Source organism: Salmo salar, chromosome 01 (assembly GCF_965601325.2).
Source record: "Salmo salar chromosome 01, fSalSal1, whole genome shotgun sequence".
NCBI lineage: Eukaryota > Metazoa > Chordata > Actinopteri > Salmoniformes > Salmonidae > Salmo > Salmo salar.
Window position 1 is genome coordinate 167,240,001 of NC_138291.1, and position 15,718 is coordinate 167,255,718.

The 15,718-nt window shown below is 47.3% G+C and overlaps 1 protein-coding gene across 6 annotated transcripts in view; it reads left to right on the forward strand.

The window, feature by feature from the left end:
* camk2b2 (calcium/calmodulin-dependent protein kinase (CaM kinase) II beta 2) overlaps positions 1-15,718 on the forward strand; it is a 77,982-nt gene that overhangs the window by 4,524 nt on the left and 57,740 nt on the right. The gene's annotated exons all lie outside the window — the stretch shown is intronic.

Genomic DNA, 15,718 nt, shown 5'->3' on the forward strand with positions numbered 1-15,718 from the left:
AGGTGCATGTCAAGAGTCTGGCGCCTCCAAAGCCAGTCCCACGCATCAGGCCTTTAGTGAGCCTGCCCAGTCCAGTACGTCCTGTTCCTGCTCCTCGCACTAGCCCTGAGGTGCGTGTCCATAGTTTGGCGCCTCCAAAGTCAGCCCCACGCATCAGGCCTACAGTGCGCAGTCCCCGTCCAGAGCTTCCGGCGACAGTGCCCCGTCCAGAACTTCCGACGACAGTGCCCCGTCCAGAGCTTCCGGCGACAGTTCCCCGTCCAGAGCTTCCGGCGACAGTTCCCCGTCCAGAGCTTCCGGCGACAGTGCCCCGTCCAGAGCTTCCGGCGACAGTGCCCCGTCCAGAGCTTCCGGCGACAGTGCCCCGTCCAGAACTTCCGGCGACAGTGCCCGTCCAGTGCTTCCGGCGACGTCCTACAGTCCGGAACCGACAGAGACGGCCCACAGTCCGGAACCGGCAGAGATGGCCCACAGTCTGGATCCGACAGAGACGGCCCACAGTCCGGAGCCTGCGGAGACGGCTCACAGTCCGGAGCCTGCGGAGAGGGCCCACAGTCCGGAGCCTGCGGAGACGGCCCACAGTCCGGGGCCTGCTGAGACTGCTGAGTCGGCCCACAGTCCGGGGCCTGCAGAGTCGGCCCACAGTCCGGGGCCTGCAGAGTCGGCCCACAGTCCGGGGCCTGCAGAGTCGGCCCACAGTCCGGGGCCTGCAGAGTCGGCCCACAGTCCGGGGCCTGCAGAGTCGGCCCACAGTCCGGGGCCTGCAGAGTCGGCCCACAGTCCGGGGCCTGCAGAGTCGGCCCACAGTCCGGGGCCTGCAGAGTCGGCCCACAGTCCGGGGCCTGCAGAGTCGGCCCACAGTCCGGAGCCTGCAGAGTCGGCCCACAGTCCGGAGCCTGCAGAGTCGGCCCACAGTCCGGAGCCTGCAGAGTCGGCCCACAGTCCGGAGCCTGCAGAGTCGGCCCACAGTCCGGAGCCTGCAGAGTCGGCCCACAGTCCGGAGCCTGCAGAGTCGGCCCACAGTCCGGAGCCTGCAGAGTCGGCCCACAGTCCGGAGCCTGCAGAGTCGGCCCACAGTCCGGAGCCTGCAGAGTCGGCCCACAGTCCGGAGCCTGCAGAGTCGGCCCACAGTCCGGAGCCTGCAGAGTCGGCCCACAGTCCGGAGCCTGCAGAGTCGGCCCACAGTCCGGAGCCTGCAGGGTCGGCCCACAGTCCGGAGCCTCAGTCCTCCGCCCTGAGTCTCCAGAGACGCTCCTCAGCCCTGAGTCTCCAGAGACGCTCCTCAGCCCTGAGTCTCCAGAGACGCTCCTCAGCCCTGAGTCTCCAGAGACGCTCCTCAGCCCTGAGTCTCCAGAGACGCTCCTCAGGCCTGAGTCTCCAGAGACGCTCCTCAGCCCTGAGTCTCCAGAAACGTTCCTCAGCCCTGAGTCTCCAGAGACGTTCCTCAGCCCTGAGTCTCCAGAGACGTTCCTCAGCCCTGAGTCTCCAGAGACGTTCCTCAGCCCTGAGTCTCCAGAGACGTTCCTCAGCCCTGAGTCTCCAGAGACGTTCCTCAGCCCTGAGTCTCCAGAGACGTTCCTCAGCCCTGAGTCTCCAGAGACGCACCTCAGCCCGAGGTCTCCAGAGACGCACCTCAGCCCGAGGTCTCCAGAGACCCACCTCAGCCCGAGGTCTCCAGAGACGCACCTCAGCCCGAGGTCTCCAGAGACGCACCTCAGCCCGAGGTCTCCAGAGACGCACATCAGCCCGAGGTCTCCAGAGACGCACCTCAGCCCGAGGTCTCCAGAGACGCACCTCAGCCCGAGATCTCCAGAGACGCTCCTCAGCCCTGAGTCTCCAGAGACGCTCCTCAGCCCTGAGTCTCCAGAGACGCTCCTCAGCCCTGAGTCTCCAGAGACGCTCCTCAGGCCTGAGTCTCCAGAGACGCTCCTCAGGCCTGAGTCTCCAGAAACGTTCCTCAGCCCTGAGTCTCCAGAGACGTTCCTCAGCCCTGAGTCTCCAGAGACGTTCCTCAGCCCTGAGTCTCCAGAGACGTTCCTCAGCCCTGAGTCTCCAGAGACGTTCCTCAGCCCTGAGTCTCCAGAGACGTTCCTCAGCCCTGAGTCTCCAGAGACGTTCCTCAGCCCTGAGTCTCCAGAGACGTTCCTCAGCCCTGAGTCTCCAGAGACGTTCCTCAGCCCTGAGTCTCCAGAGAAGGTCCTCAGCCCTGAGTCTCCAGAGACGCACCTCAGCCCGAGGTCTCCAGAGACGCACCTCAGCCCGAGGTCTCCAGAGACGCACCTCAGCCCGAGGTCTCCAGAGACGCACCTCAGCCCGAGGTCTCCAGAGACGCACCTCAGCCCGAGGTCTCCAGCGACGCACATCAGCCCGAGGTCTCCAGCGACGCACCTCAGCTCAGAGCCTTCAGCAGTGGTCTACAGCCCTGAGCCTTCAGCGGGGGTGGGCAGATTAGAATGGGGACTAAGGCCGGAGCATGAGCCACCTCCGTAGTTGGAGGATTAGGGAGGGGGGGGGGGGGTGTAGCACGGGAGCCGTCGGTGATGGTGGCCACCCTCCCTTCCCTTCCTTTAAGTTTGGGGTTATTTTTGTGGGTTTGTTTGTGTTTCGGTGCATCCGGGGTCTGCACCTTTGGGGGGGGGGGGGGGGGGGGGGGGGGGGTACTGTCATGTCCTGACCAGTAAAAGGGGTTGTTTGTTATTGTACTTTGGTCAGGGCGTGGCAGGGGGTGTTTGTTTAGTGTGTTTCGGGGTTTTTGATTTATGTTCTATGTTTTCTATTTCTATGTGGTTTTTCTAGTTTTTCTATGTCTAGGTTAGTTTTGTCAATGACCTCCAATCAGAGGCAGCTGTTTGTTGTTATCTCTGATTGGAGGCCATATTTAGTTGTGTGTGTTTTCACTTGTGTTTGTGGGTGGTTGTTTCCTGTTTAGTCTGTTTCCTGTTTAGTCTGTGCACCTTACGGGACAGTTTTTGTCGTTTGTTTTGTGTAAGTGTTTTGTTTTTTCCTTCAATAAAAGAAGATGATAAATATACCCGCTGCATTTTGGTCTACCTACAACGACGCTTGTTACACTAAGTTGACTGTGCTTTTAAACAGCTTGGAAAATTCCAGAAAATGATGTCATGGCTTTAGAAGCTTCTGATAGGCTAATTGACATAATTTGAGTCATGGAACAATCCCAGTGATAAAATGACCCAATAAAGAGGGCTATCTCTGGCAATGTTTGATATTGGCCTTCAGTGCCGATCAGTGTCTGATGTAATCAATTCCTGATGTAATCAATACCTGTGGATGTATTTCAAGGTCTACCTTCAAACTCAGTGCCTCTTTGCTTGACGTCATCGGAAAATCAAAAGAAATCAGTCAAGACCTCAGAAAAAAGATTGGAGACCTTTACAAGTCTGGTTCATCCTTGGGAGCAATTTCCAAACGCCTGAAGGTACCACGTTCCTCTGTACAAACAATAATACGCAAGTATAAAAACCATGGGACCACACAGCCGTCATACCACTCAGGAAGGAGACGTGTTCTGTCTCATAGAGATGAATGCACTTTGTGTGAAAAGTGCAAATCAATCCCAGAACAACAGCAAAGGACCTTGTGAAGACGCTGGAGGAAACAGGTGTCATGACGTTGGCCTGTGGGTAAGGTTTATGACCCCCCCCCATAAATACTTTTCTCCCTTCCCTCTCTCTCTGACTCTACTGAAGGACTCTTGAATAGCCTTTGTTAAACATAGAGAGTCTGGGAAAATCAAACAAGTGGGGGGAAAGGAACCATATTTCGGTAATAAACTGTATCTGGGAAAGTCTACACATTCTAGTTATCAGATTCACATGGAATTGTTGTGCAAATTAAATGTTTGAATATTAAACTATTTGTGATAAGATTAAATGTAATTTTAGCTTCCAAATGAGAGAATTGGGTTTTCATAAGGTTAGAGCCCTGCTCAATCAGTGGCCGCCCCAGTGAAGAGACATGGGTTATAAACTATGAAACACACCCTTCTCTCCCTCCACTATATAAGCCCTTGACGAAAATGTAACCTCCTGTTCCGAGGACGATAGGACGATGGTCCATACGTTAAAAAGGACTAACATGTCAACTACAGAACTAAGCCAACCTCAGCGTGAGCTTTGGTTGTGAATGGTATGAACTTCAAACTCTTATTCACTAAAGAAGTGAGACATCCTAGCCGTTGAGTTAGCAACAGCCGCTGTAAACGTGGGCTAGGAAAGGACGGACGACGTATCCAGTCTAACACACAACGACGATACTACGACGTACCCAATTTACCACCAGAGACATTCTTCCGAGGACAGGAAGATCTCTGTTGGCCAACACGGCCAGCATCTACGACCAACCTACCAAAGCGCAGCTCAGAGTAAATATTTATTGCATTTTCCTTTTCCAAATGGGTGGTAATTTAGAATGCATAAGATACTGTATTTACGATAGAACAGCTTCTCCCTTTGTTCCTCAGTCTTCCCGCTCTTTCATTCAAGCCCAACCCCCTCTCTTTGTGTAACAAGCCATCATACAGGTTCCGTCCACCAGGGACGTTTTCTGTATGACATAATTTGCATTCTGTGTATATGTAATTCTGTGTGATTAGTTAGGTATTTAGGAAATAAATAATTAAACCCAATTTTGTATTGCTGATTCAACTTGTTAGCCAGGGTTCGTGACGATAACCAAGAATTTACAACTTTCAGATGAGACTGAAATAAGGTGACGATTAATGTTGACTGCTATTGATGTAAAATATTACTAGGTCTTTCAGAGTTTATTCGGAAGATAACAGCTCTATAAAAACTCTTTCGTGGTGCCCCGACTTTCTAGTTAATTACATTTACATGATTAGCTCAATCAGGTAATATGAATTACAGAGAAAGGATTTTATAGAATAGCATGTCATATCACTTAATCCGGCAAAGCCGGACACAGGTACACGACACAGGTACAAAAGGTACAAACGACACAGGTACAAAAGTATCTATATCCACAGTAAAACGAGTCCTAATAAATATATATATATATTTGCAACGCCAGGGTTGTGGGTTCGATTCCCACAGGGGACCAGTATGGGAAAGAAAATGTATGAAATGTATGCATTCACTACTGTGAGTCGCTCTGGATAAGAGCGTCTGCTAAATGACTAAAATGTAAATATCGACATAACCTGAAAGGCCGCTCAGCAAGCAAGGAAGAAGTCACTGCTCCAAAACCGCCATAAAAAAGCCAGACTGCGGTTTGGGGACAAAGATCACACATGGGGACAAAGATTGTACTTTTTGGAGAAATGTCCTCTGGTCTGATGAAACAAAAATAGAACCGTTGGCCATAATGACCATCGTTATGTTTGGAGGAAAAAGGGGGAGGCTTGCAAGCCGAAGAACACCATCCCAACTGTGAAGCATGGGGGGGGCAGCATCATGTTGTGGGGGTGCTTTGCTGCAGGAGGGACTGGTGCACTTCACAAAATAGATGGCACCACGAGGAAGGAAAATTATGTGGATTTATTGAAGCAACATCTCAAGACATCAGTCAGGAAGTTAAAGCTTGGTCGCAAATGGGTCTTCCAAATGGACAATGACCCCAAGCATACATACAAAGTTGTGGCAAAATGGCTTAAGGGCAACAAAGTCAAGGTATTGGAGTGGCCATCACAAAGCCCTGACTTCAATCCTATAAAAAATGTGTGGGCAGAACTGAAAAAGCGCATGCGAGCAAAGAGGCCTACAAACCTGACTCAGTTACACCAGCTCTGTCAGGAGCAATGGGCCAAAATTCACCCAACTTATTGTAGGAAGCTTGTGGAAGGCTACCCGAAACGTTTCACCCAAGTTAAACAATTTAAAAGCAATGCTACCAAATACTAATTGAGTGTATGTAAACTTCTGACCCACTGGAAATGTGATGAAAGAAATTAAATCTGAAATAAATACTTTTCTCTACTATTATTATGACATTTCACGTTCTTTAAAATAAAATGGTGATCCTAACTGACCTAAGACAGGGAATTTTTACTAGGATTAAATGTCAGGAATTGTGAAAAACTGAGTTTAAATGTATTTGGCTAAGGTGTATGTAAACTTCCAACTTCAACTGTATATACAGTACTAGTCAAAAGTCTGGACACACCTACTCATTCAAGTTTTTATTTATTTTAATTTTTACTATTTTCTACATTGTAAAACAATAGTTAAGACAAAACTATGAAATAACACATATGGAATCATGTAGTAACCAAAAAAGTATGAAACAAATCAAAATATATTTTATATTTGAGATTCTTCAAAGTAGCCACCCTTTGCCTTGATGACAGCTTACTCTTCGCATTCTCTCAACCAGCTTCATGAGATATTCAACCTGAAAGGCATTTCAATTAACAGTTGTGAATATATTTCCTTCTTAATGCGTTTGAGACTATCAGTTGTGTTGTGACAAGGTAGGGGTGGTATACAGAAGATAGCCCTATTTGGTAAAAGACCAAGTCCATATTAGGTCAGTCAATTCGGAAAATATCAAGAACTTTGAAAGTTTCTTCAAGTGCAGTCGCAAAAACCATCAAGCACTATGATGAAACTGGCTCTCATGAAGATCGCCACAGGAAAAGAAGACCCAGAGTTACCTCTGCTGTGGAGGATAAGTTAGAGTTACCAGCCTCAGAAATTGCAGCCCAAATAAATGCTTCACAGAGTTCAAGTAACAGACACATCTCAACATCAACTGTTCAGAGGAGACTGCGTGAATCAGGCCTTCATGGTCGAATTGCTGCAAAGAAAACACTACTAAAGGACACCAATAATAAGAAGAGACTTGCTTGGCCAAGAAACACGAGAAATTAACACTAGACCGGTGAAAATCTGTCCTTTTGTCTGATGAGTCCAAATTTGAGATTTTTGGTTCCAACCACCATGTCTTTCTGAGATGCAGAGTAGATGAACAGATGATCTCTGCATGTGGGGTTCCCACCGTGAAGCATGGAGGAGGAGGTGTGATGGTGTGGGGGTGCTTTGCTGGTAACACTGTCTGTGATCTATTTAGAATTCAAGGCACATTTAACCAGCATGGCTACCATAGCATTCTGCAGCAATACACCATCCCATCTGGTTTGTGCAGAGTGGGACTATCATTTGTTTTTCAACAGCACAATGACCCAACAGACCTCCAGGCTGTGTAATGGCTATTTGACCAAGAAGCAGAGTGATGGAGTGCTGCATCAGATGACCTGGCCTCCACAATCACCTGACCTCAACCCAATTGAGATGGTTTGGGATGAGTTGGACTGCAGAGTGAAGGAATAGCAGCCAAAAAGTGCTCAGCATATGTGGGAACTCCTTCAGGACTGTTGGAAAAGCATTACATGTGAAGCTGGTTGAGAGAATGCGAAGAGTGTGCAAATCTGTCATCAAGGCAAAGGGTGGCTACTTTTAAGAATCTCAAATCTCAAATATTTTTGGATTTGTTTGACACTTATTTGGTTACTACATTATTCAATATGTGTTATTTCATAGTTTTGTTTTCTTCACTATTATTTTACAATGTAGAAAATAGTAAAAATAAAGAAAAACACTTGAATGAGTAGGTGTGTCCAAACTTTTGACTGGTACTGTATATACATATACGTATATGTGTGAGTATATATATGTTTTAAAAACATTAAGAACACCTTCCTAATATTGCATTGCTTTGTTTTGGGTCATTGTCATGCTGGAATACCCATCCACGACCCATTTGCAATGCCCTGGCTGAGGGAAGGAGGTTCTCACCCAAGATTTGACAGTACATGGCCCCGTCAAATGATGCGGTGAAGTTGTCCTGTCCCCTTAGCAGAGAAACACCCCCAAAGCATAATGTTTCCACCTCCATGTTTGACGGTGGAGATGGGGTTCTTGGGGTCATAGGCAGCATTCCTCCTCCTCCAAACACGGTGAGTTGAGTTGATGCCAAAGAGCTCCATTTTGGTCTCATCTGACCACAACAGTTTCACCAGTTGTCCTCTGAATCATTCAGATGTTCATTGGCAAACTTCTGACGGGCATGTATATGTATTCTTGAGCAGGGGGACCTTGCGGGCGCTGCAGGATTTCAGTCCTTCACGGCGTAGTGTGTTAGCAATTGTTTTCTTGGTGACAATGGTCCCAGCTGCCTTGAGATCATTGACAAGATCCTCCCGTGCAGTTCTGGGCTGATTCCTCACCGTTCTCATGATCATTGCAACCCCACGAGGTGCGATCTTGCATGGAGCCCCAGGCCGAGGGAGATTGACAGTTCTTTAGTGTTTCTTCCATTTGCGAATAATCGCACCAACTGTTGTCACCGTCTCACCAAACTGCTTGGCGATGGTCTTGTAGCCCATTCCAGCCTTGTGTAGGTCTACAATCTTGTCCCTGACATCCTTGGAGTGCTCTGTGGTCTTGGCCATGGTGGAGAGTTTGGAATCTGATTGATTGATTGCTTCTGTGTACAGGTGTCTTTTATACAGGTATCAAGCTGCGGTTAGGAGCACTCCCTTTAAGACTGTGCTCCTAATCTCAGCTTGTTACCTGTATAAAAGACACCTGGGAGCCAGAAATCTTTCTGATTGAGAGGGGGTCAAATACTTATTTCCCTCATTAAAATGCAAATCAATTTATAACATTTTTGACATGCGTTTTCTGGATATTTTTGTTGTTATTCTGTCTCTCACTGTTCAAATAAACCTACCATTAAAATTATAGACTGATCCTTTCTTTATCAGTGGACAAACGTACAAAATCAGCAGGGGATCAAATACTTTTTTCCCCCACTGTATATATATATATATATATATATATATATATATATATATATATATATATATATATATGTATGTGTGTGTTGCAGAGAGTATGAGAGAGAGAATGAGAGAGTGAGGTATGGAGAGAGAATGATATAGAGAGAGAGACAGAGAATGAGAGAGAGAGAGAGCTAGAGAGAGAGAGGAAGGGATGGAGAGAGAATGATAGATATAGAGATAGAGAATGATAGATATAGATATAGAGAATGAGTAGTCTGCTCATCAGTAGCTCAAGCTAACAAGAGAAAGCAGATGCATTTGGCTGATTGATCCTTTTCCTCACACTGCCTCTAAATGTGTGTGTGTGCGTGATTGTGTGTGTGCGTGTATGCATGTGTCTATATATATGTGTGTGTGTGTGTGCTTCTGGTGTCCTCGATCTGCAATCTCACATTAACATATTTGAGATGCCGCTTGATTCTACAGAGTGAGACAGTAATTTATGCTCCTCTTGATAGAGAGAGAGACGGAGAGAGAGAGAGCAGAGAGAAAGGGGAGAGAGAGAGCGAGAGAGAGGGAGAGAGAGAGGGAGAGAGAGAGGGAGAGAGAGTAGAACCGTTTCTACTGCCAACAGATATGGCACGACAACCTCTGAAGCTTGGCTAGGCCATCCCCTCTCATACTGAGAACACACACACCTCACATGAGGCTAGTAAGGTGCACATGATTGTCAGCTGTTTCTAGCCAATAGGAGATATCTTTAAAAAATATATATATATATTTCACCTTTATTTAACCAGGTGGGCTAGTTGAGAACAAGTTTTCATTTGCAACTGCAACCTGGCCAAGATAAAGCATAGCAATTCGACACATACAATAACACAGAGTTACACATGGAATAAACAAAACATACGGTCAATAATACAGTAGAACAAAAGAAAACAAAAAGTCTATATACAGTGAGTGCAAATGAGGTAAATTAAGGCAATAAATAGGCCATGGTGGCGAAGTAATTACAATATACCAATTAAACACTGGAATGGTAGATGTGCAGAAGATGAATGTGCAAGTAGAGATACTGGGGTGCAAAGGAGCAAGATAAATAAATAAATACACTATGGGGATGAGATAGGTAGATAGATGGGCTGTTTACAGATGGGCTATGTACAGGTGCAGTGATCTGTGAGCTGCTCTGACAGCTGGTGCTTAAAGCTAGTGAGGGAGATATGAGTCTCCAGCTTCAGAGATTTTTGCAGTTTGTTCCAGTCATTGGCAGCAGAGAACTGGAAGGAAAGACCACCAAAGGAGTAATTGGCTTTGGGGGTGACCAGAGAGATATACCTGCTGGAGCGCGTGCTACGAGTGGGTGCTGCTATGGTGACCAGTGAGCTGAGATAAGGCGGGGCTTTACCTAGCAGAGACTTGTAGATAACCTGTAGCCAGTGGGTTTGGCGATGAGTAGGAAACGTGGGCCAACCAACGAGAGCGTACAGGTCGCAGTGGTGGGTAGTATATGGGGCTTTGGTGACAAAACGGATGGCACTGTGATAGACTGCATCCAGGTTGTTGAGTGTTTGAGGCTATTTTATAGATGACATTACCGAAGTCGAGGATCGGTAAGATGGTCAGTTTTACGAGTGTATGTTTGGCAGCATGAGTGAAGGATGCTTTGTTGCGATATAGGAAGCCGATTCTAGATTAGATTTTGGATTGGAGATGCTTAATGTGAGTGTGGAAGGAGAGTTTACAGTCTAACCAGACACCCAGGTATTTGTAGTTGTCCACGTATTCTAAGTCAGAGCTGTCCAGAGTAGTGATGCTGGACGGGCGAGCAGGTGCAGGCAGTGATGGATTGAATAGCATGCATTTAGTTTTTCTTGCGTTTAAGAGCAGTTGGTTGGCATTGAAGCTCGTCTGGAAGTTAGTTAACACAGTGTCCAAAGAGGGGCCAGAAGTATACAGAATGGTGTCGTCTGCGTAGAGGTGGATCAGAGAATCACCAGCAGCAAGAGCAACATCATTGATGTATACAGAGAAGAGAGTCGGCCCGAGAATTGAACCCTGTGGCGCACCCATAGAGACTGCCAGAGGTCCGGACAACAGGCCCTCCGATTTGACACACTGAACTCTATCAGAGAAGTAGTTGGTAAACCAGGCGAGGCAATCATTTGAGAAACCAAGGCTGTCGAGTCTGCCAGTAAGGATGTGGGGATTGACAGAGTTGAAAGCCTTGGCCAGGTTGATGAATAGGGCTGCACTGTAATGTCTCTTATCGATCGCGGTTATGACGTCGTTTAGGACCTTGAGCGTGGCTGAGGTGCACCCATGACCAGCTCTGAAACCAGATTGCATAGCAGAGAAGGTACGGTGGGATTCGAAATGGTTGGTAATCTGTTTGTTAACTTGGCTGTCGAAGACATTAGAAAGACAGGGTAGGATAGATATAGGTCTGTAGCAGTTTGGGTCTAGAGTGTCACCCCTTTGAAGAGGGGGATAACCGCGGCAGCTTTCCAATCTTTGGGAATCTCAGACGATACGAAAGAGAGGTTGAACAGGCTAGTAATAGGGGTTGCAACAATTTCGGCAGATAGTTTTAGAAAGAGAGTGTCCAGATTGTCTAGCCCGGCTGATTTCTATGGGTCCAGATTTTGCAGCTCTTTCAGAACATCAGCTATCTGGATTTGGGTGAAGGAGAAATGGTGGGGGCATTGGCGGGTTGCTGTGGAGGGTACCGGGCAGTTGACCGGGGTAGGGGTAGCCAGGTGGAAAGCATGGCCAGCCGTAGAAAAATGCTTATTGAAATTCTCAATTATAGTGGATTTATCGGTGGTAACAGTGTTTCCTAGCCTCAGAGCAGTGGGCAGCTGGGAGGAGGTGCTCTTATTCTCCATGGACTTTACAGTGTCCCAGAACTTTTTTGAGTTAGTACTACAGGATGCAAATTTCTGTTTGAAAAAGCTAGCCTTAGCTTTTCTAACTGCCTGTGTATATTTGTTCCTAACTTCCCTGAAAAGTTGCATATCACGGGGACTATTCGATGCTAATGCAGTACACCACAGGATGTTTTTGTGCTGGTCAAGGGCAGACAGGTCTGGAGTGAACCAAGGACTATATCTATTCCTAGTTCAACATTTTTTGAGTGGGGCATGCTTATTTAAGATGTTGAGGAAGGCACTTTTAAAGAATAGCCAGGCACCATCTACTGACGGGATGAGGTCAATGTCATTCCAGGATACCCCGGCCAGGTCGATTAGAAAGGCCTGCTCGCAGAAGTGTTTTAGGGAGCGTTTGACAGTGATGAGGGGTGGTCGTTTGATCGCAGACCCATTACGGATGCAGGCAATGAGGCAGTGATTGCTGAGATCTTGATTGAAAACAGCAGAGGTGTATTTGGAGTTAGTTAGGATGACATCTATGAGGGTGCCCGTGTTTACAGATTTGGAGTTTTACCTGGTAGGTTCATTGATAATTTGTGTGAGATTGAGGGCATCAAGCTTAGATTGTAGGATGGCCGGGGTGTTAAGCATGTCCCCGTTTAGGTCACCTAGTAGCACGAGCTCAGAAGATAGATGGGGGGCAATCAATTCACATATGGTATCCAGGGCACAGCTGGGGGCAGAGGGAGGTCTATAGCAAGCGGCAACAGTGAGAGACTTGTTTCTGGAAAGGTGCATTTTTAGAAGTAGAAGCTCGAATTGTTTGGGTACAGACTTGGATAGTAATACAGAACTCTGCAGGCTATCTTTGCAGTAGATTGCAACACCACCCCCTTTGGCAGTTCTATCTTGGCAGAAAATGTTATAGTTAGCGATAGAGATTTAATTTTTTTTGGTGGTTTTCCTAAACCAGGATTCAGACATGGCTAAGACATCTGGGTTGGCAGAGTGTGCTAAAGCAGTGAGTAAAACAAACTTAGGGAGTAGGCTTCTAATGTTAACATGCATGAAACCAAGGCTTTTACGGTTACAGAAGTCAACAAATGAGAGCACCTGGGGAGTGGGAGTGGAGCTAGGCACTGCAGGACCTGGATTAACCTCCACATCACCAGAGGAACAGAGGAGAAGTAGGATAAGGGTACGGCAAAAGGCTATATGAACTGGCCATCTAGCACGTTCGGACAGAGAGTAAAAGGAGCAGGTTTCTGAGCACGATAGCATAGATTCAAGGCATAGTGTACAGACAAAGGTAAGGTAGGATGTGAGTACATTGGAGGTAAACCTAGGCATTGAGTAATGATGAGAGAGATATAGTCTCTAGAGACGTTTAAACCAGGTGATGTCATCGCATATGTAGGAGGTGGAACAACATGGTTGGTTAAGGCATATTGAGCAGGGCTAGAGGCTCTACAGTGAAATAAGACAGTAATCACTAACCAGGACAGTAATGGACGAGGCATATTGATATTAGAGAGAGGCATGCGTAGCCAAGTGAACATATGGGTCCAGTGAGTGGTTGGGCTGACTGGGGACACGGCGATTCAGACAGTTAGCAGGCCGATGCTAACAAGCTAAACAAGCTAGCAGTTAGCAGACCGGGGCTGGCAAGCTAGCAGTTAGCAGACCGGGTTAGCAAGCAAGCAGTTGGCAGACCGGGGCCAGCAGTTAGCAGACCGGGGCAGGTAAGCTAGCAGTTAGCAGACCGGGGCAGGCAAGCTAGCAGTTAACCTTTGGGGGACGTCGTGATGGGGGTAAGTCTGTTTTTGCCTCTTCGTGCGGTGACGTCGATAGACCAGTCGTGGAATTAGTAGGGTTCCAAGTACCTCTAGGTAGCTAGTAGGCCGGGCCTTCAGCGGACGTCGCGCCTGAGGGGCCTGTTGGAATCCTCGGGCAGATTATGTCGGTATTCCAGTCGTAGAGGATCGGCGGGGTTCCGTGCCCCGTACCGGCAGTAGAAGGGGTCTGGATATTGTAGCCCAGGAGTGGGCTTCGGTGGTAGCACAGTAGCCCTGGCCAGGCTAGCTTCAGGCTAATTGGTGCTTGCTCCGGGATGGAAATGCTAGCCAGGAGTAGTCCCCCGGGATTTCAGTTAGCTAGTTGCGAAGATCCAGATGAAAATGTTCAGAGTTTGTGGTAGGAATCTGGGGATATGGGGGGGAAAAAAATAAAAAATAATAATAGTTCCGTTATGCTCTGGTTTGAGTTACGTTGTTCGAACTGGCGAGAGCTTTCTGAGCTAAAGGTTAGCTGATGACCGCTAGCAATGGTTTGCTGACTGATAGCTGGTAGGTAGTTAGCTGGCTAGCTTCCGTTGAGGGATTCCAGATCCGAAGTAAATAGAAATACTTTAGAAAAAACAGATCCACGTCACATTGGGTGAGGCGGGTTGCAGGAGAGTATTTAGAAGTTGAGGTTTAGGAAAATATTTAAAAAAGATATGCGAAGAAAAAGATGTAAAAAGATATATACAAGGGACACGACAAAGATGTCTGACTGCTATGCCATCTTGGATTATATCTTATGACGAGAGAGAGAGGTGTGTATTAATAATAATAATAATATGGGGCTTATGTTTGTCCTATTTCACACATGTACAAGTGTGTATTAAAAAACATGTGAATTGGAAATGTGTATATCCCAACACCCCCTGAGATAGTGGGGTCACCGTTGTCCAGTGCCCCTTTAGCACATCAACACATTTTTCAGCTAGGGCATTCGAACTAGCAACCTTTCAGTTACTGTCCAAATGCTGTACCCGCTAGGCTACCTGCAGTCCTGTTCAGTCAGGTGGAACTAGAACCTTCATAATGACGAAGATCGACATGTAACAACTAGAGCCCATCTGATGTTCCCTAATCTGCATGGTAGACAATCATATTGGTTCTACACAATACATTTATTTCCTGGTAGAACTGGGCTAGGCTGAGCAGGCTCCTGGTATAACTGGGCTAGGCTGAACAGGCTCCTGGTATAACTGGGCTAGGCTGAACAGGCTCCTGGTATAACTGGGCTAGGCTGAACAGGCTCCTGGTATAACTGGGCTAGGCTGAGCAGGCTCCTGGTATAACTGGGCTAGGCTGAACTGGCCGGGTTGTATTGTGTAGAGCTTTAGTACCAATTACTAAGTTTGCAGTGGGATTTCCTGACAGTGTAACCTGACACAGCAGATCTTGTATGACACTGGCATCCACCATGTACCAAAAAAATAAACTTCATATGAGTTTAAGGTACTGGGGGCTGGTCTAGTGGTAGGGCTTCTGGACCACACCCCTGGAAGCGTGGGTTCAAACCCAGAATGCACTTTTCCATTCTAAATTGGTGCCAGCTGATCATCTGAGGGAATGGTCAGGGAACAGCCAGCCACATCCCAGGGACCCTGGTGTGAGAACCACTGGTCTAGAGGAGGAGGTGGAGCTGACCTCTGACAGGACCTAACATCTGGGATATGTATGGATTATTTACATACACTTTCCTACGGGATAAAATAGGTTGTGTGCGCCAATATTGATTCCTCTTTATTTCAACTTCAATATCTCTCTTTCTCTCTATTTGTATTTATTATGGATCCCCATTACTTCCTGCCAAGGCAGCAGCTACTCTTCCTGGGGTTTATTATGGATCCCCATTACTTCCTGCCAAGGCAGCAGTTACTCTTCCTGGAGTTTATTATGGATCCCCATTACTTCCTGCCAAGGCAGCAGCTACTCTTCCTGGAGTTTATTATGGATCCCCATTACTTCCTGCCAAGGCAGCAGCTACTCTTCCTGGGGTTTATTATGGATCCCCATTACTTCCTGCCAAGGCAGCAGCTACTCTTCCTGGAGTTTATTATGGATCCCCATTACTTCCTGCCAAGGCAGCAGCTACTCTTCCTGGAGTTTATTATGGATCCCCATTACTTCCTGCCAAGGCAGCAGCTACTCTTCCTGGGGTTTATTATGGATCCCCATGACTTCCTGCCAAGGCAGCAGCTACTCTTCCTGGAGTTTATTATGGAATCCCATTAGTTCCTGCCAAG